This window comes from Lycium barbarum, chromosome 7, assembly GCF_019175385.1.
Source record: "Lycium barbarum isolate Lr01 chromosome 7, ASM1917538v2, whole genome shotgun sequence".
Lineage (NCBI taxonomy): Eukaryota > Viridiplantae > Streptophyta > Magnoliopsida > Solanales > Solanaceae > Lycium > Lycium barbarum.
In genome coordinates this window covers 57,952,516-57,956,640 of record NC_083343.1, presented here as the reverse complement: position 1 = coordinate 57,956,640, position 4,125 = coordinate 57,952,516, and the positions used below count along the sequence as shown (strand labels likewise).

The 4,125-nt window shown below is 42.1% G+C and overlaps 1 non-coding gene across 1 annotated transcript; it reads left to right on the top strand.

Moving 5' to 3' along the window:
- Nucleotides 1-3,575: 3,575 nt before the first annotated feature.
- LOC132604821 (small nucleolar RNA R71) lies at nucleotides 3,576-3,682 on the top strand. The gene has a single exon (XR_009568916.1). It is a non-coding gene; the product is annotated as a small nucleolar RNA R71 (small nucleolar RNA).
- The last annotated feature ends 443 nt before the right edge of the window (nucleotides 3,683-4,125 follow it).

Genomic DNA, 4,125 nt, shown 5'->3' with positions numbered 1-4,125 from the left:
TGTCAAGTTCTTCTGCTGGCACCCCAGTTTCTTCAAGTCTAGAGAGATGATCTGTGACCTGATTTTCGGACCCCTTTCGATCATTCACTTCGAAATCAAACTCTTGTAACAAAAGGACCCAATGAATCAGTCGTGGCTTAGCTTCCTTCTTTGCCATCAAATATCTCAACGCAGCATGGTCGGTGTACACCACAACCTTGGACCCCAACAAATAGGACCAAAACTTCTCAAAAGCATATACAATTGCAAGAAGTTCTTGCTCGGTCACCCTATAGTTCATCTGCGCCGCATTGAGTGTACTACTAGCATAGTAAGACCAAGCACAGCACCTATCGCAAAACCACTCGCATCACACATCAGCTCAAAAGGTAAGGACCAAACCAGAGTAACAATCACAGGAGCAGTAGTGAGGCGCTCCTTTAATTCATCAAATGCCTTTTGGCACTTGTCATCGAACACAAATTAAGCCTCTTTTTCAAGAAGCTTGCACATCGGGTTAGAAATCTTGGAGAAATCCTTGATGAAGCGCCTGTAGAACCCAGCATGCCCTAAGAAACTTTGGACACCTTTGACTGAGATGGGTGGAGGAAGTTTTACAATCACATCTATCATCGCTTGGTCGACCTCCATTCCCTTTTCAGAGATTTTATGACCGAGGACGACCCCTTCCTTCACTATAAAGTGGCACTTCTCCCAATTTAGCACCAGATTTGTCTCCTCACATCTTTTCAGCACTTGACCCAGATAGTTAAGACAATCATCAAACGAATCACCAATGACAGATAAATCATCCATAAATACATCCAAGAAGTCCTCTACCATGTCAGAAAAGATCGACATTATGCACCTCTGAAAAGTGGCTGGTGCATTACACAACCCAAAGGGCATTCGGCTGAGCGCAAACGTCCCATACGGACAAGTGAAACTCGTCTTCTCTTGATCTTCCAAAGCAATGTTTATCTGATTATAGCCCGAGTATCCATCTAGGAAGCAATAGTAAGATCTCCCAGCCAGCTTATCCAGCATCTGATCAATGAATGTAAGATCTCCCAGCCAGCCTATCCAGCATCTGATCAATGAAAGGCATAGGAAAATAGTCTTTCCACGTGGCAGTATTCAGCTTCCTATAATCCTTGCAAACACGCCACCCAGTAACTGTACGAGTGGGAATTAGCTCATTCTTTGCATTAGGCACCACAGTGATACCTCCTTTATTTTGTACACATTGAACAGGACTTACCCACTTGTTGTCTACAATCGGATAGACTACCCCAGCATCTAACCACTTTATGATCTCCTTTTTCACGACCTCTTGCATGTTCTGGTTCAATCTCCGCTGATGCTCAACACTCGGTTTGCTGTGCTCCTCTAACTGAATTTTATGCTCACAAATACCAGAAGGAATACCCTGAATGTCTGCTATGGTCCACCCAATAGCACGTCCGTACTCGCGCAAAATCTCCACTAAACGCTCAATCTGTTCCTCAGTCAATAATGCTGAAATGTTCACTAGCAATGTCTTGTTCGGACCAAGGAACTCATATCTCAAGTGTGCTGGGAGCTGCTTAAGCTCAAGCTTTGGAAGCTCGATAATAGAAGGCTTAACTGGTAGAGTAGTTCTATTTGCAAGATCAAGATCAAGCTTTCTTGGGTGATAAGTGTAAGAACCTCGACCCTCAAGAGCGTTTATAGTTTCCACGTAGCCCTCCATATTAGAAGCATCAAAATTTATCAGAACTGCAGTGAGAGCTTCTCCTAAAATTTCTTCTTCCATTTTATGTTCAACAGTATCATCAATCCTATCAAACGAATCAATAACTGAGATACTATCATAAGCGCTTGGAAACTTCATCCCCTTGTTTGCTTGGAAAGTTACTTCTTCATCATTCACTCGGAACTTAATTTTATTCTTTTCAGAATCCATAAGCGCTCTTCCCGTAGCAAGGAACGATTTTCCAAAGATAATGGGAATATCTCTATCCACCGCATGATCCAGAATCACGAAATCAGCAGGCAACATGAACATACCCACTTGTACCAACACATCATCTATGACTCCAATTAGCTTCTTGATAGATTTGTCTGCCATCTATAGTCGCATAGAAGTCGGTCTAGGGGTCCCCAATCCAGATTGTTTGAAAATAGCAAGGGGCATCAAGTTAATACTCGCCCCATTATCACACAGAGCACGGGCGAATGCATGAAGCCCAATATTGCATGGAATAGTGAACGCCCCTGGGTCTCCCTTCTTCTGAACTGTGGTGGAAGCAATAATTGAACTTACTCGATGGGTTAGATTCACTGTCTCTAGTTGAACAGACCTTTTCTTTGTAAGCAGGTATTTCACAAACTTAGCAAATTCGGGCATCTCTGTGACAGCATCTAAGAATGGAAAATTCACTATTAACTGCTTTAACTGATCATAGAACTTCTGACACTTAGCATTATCATTCTTCTTTGCCAACCTCTGAGGAAAAGGAGGCTTTGCTTTTTACATATGAGTTAAAGGGCGAAGAGCCCCTTTTATTGTGTGGTTTCCTGTATTAGCAGCAACTTCGGGAATATCAGCGAATTTTTCTTTACCACGGACTTCCTCATCAAGAGTAGGCACTTCAGAACGCACCTAATCTTTCTTAATAATAGGTTCTAGATCAACCACTTTTTTGTCAGCACCTTGAAGTATTTTACCACTCTTTGTGCTAATAGCACTAGTAAGTTCCACTCCCCCACCATTCTTCGGGTTTGGAATAGTATCACTAGGAAGCCCTTCTTTTCTAGCAGGATGTTGTTCTCTAGAAAGATCCCGCATCTGCTGTTCAAGATTCTAAATAGCTGCTGAATGAGAGACCACCGTGTCTATAAGCCCAGATAATGTCTTATCAGTGTTCGTCTGACTTGCTAACACTTTCTCGAGCATTGACTCCAACCTCGAACTACTTTGATCATTAGATTGCCCTTTTGGTGGAATGTAAGGGTTGGAACTTCTGTTCCCAAAATTACCGTTGTTGTTGTTGTTGTATCTCCCTTGGTTCGGTCCACCATAGTTGTTAGTGTAGTTCCCTTGGTTGTTATTGTAGTTTCCTTGATTATGTGACCCCTGCCCTTGTTGGGGTCTCCAATATCTCTGAATCGGCCCAGGAATTTCCCCCTTCGCTATGTAATCTGCATACTGAACATTCTCAACTTGCGGAAGGGGGATCTCTTGATATCGACCCTAATGGACTTGGTACATGCCAGGAGGCATGCCAGAGATATCTTCATAAACATTTACCTTCTTCGCTTCTTTCTCATCAAGCCTTTTTGTTAGTAAAGAGAGACTAGTGGCCAATTGTGCCAATGTCTGCTGCGTTTCCTGGCTATCTTTCACAATGTTTTGAATCAACGGTGTTCCAAGTGATAGTCCATCAGAATTACTTGAATGCCATGCTTTGCTGTGAGTAGTCAATCGGTTAAGTATATCAGTAATAGTAGCATAAGACTTGGTCATGAAACACCCGGTGGCAGCATTATTGGCTATTGCTTGGGTCATATAATCCAAACCTCTGTAAAACTTCTCCTTTAAAATATGTTCTGGAAAACTGTGGTTTGGACTCCTATCTAAATATTGCTTGTACCTCTCCCAAGCTTCAAAAACTTATTCCCCATTACGTTGTTTGAATTCGGAAATCTGATCACGAATTTTAGCCCTTTTACTCGGGGGGTACCACTTCTTGAGGAAAACTCTGACCATCTCTTCCCATGCAGCAATAAAGTTACGGGGCAGCTTTGTGAACCATTTTCTTGCTTCTCCGTCTAACGAATATTTGAAGAGTTTCAGCCGGACTGCTTCTTGAGTCACACCCCGTTGGATATGCTGAGAGCACACATCCAGAAAGTTTGTTATATATTGGTGAGGGTCATCATCAACTGCATTCCGAAAGTATCCCTCTTGTTTGATCATATGATAGAGGGAATTGTCAAACTTGATAGTAGTAGCAGTCACCCTCGGATGTACGATTGCAGATGCAAAGTCTTCATCTGCTTCTGGTTCATCAGCAAAGAAAACAATAAAAGATTGAAGATTGCATAATTGAATTCTTGTATTGAACTTACGAATAAAATTTGAAATTAATGAATGTAATTGTC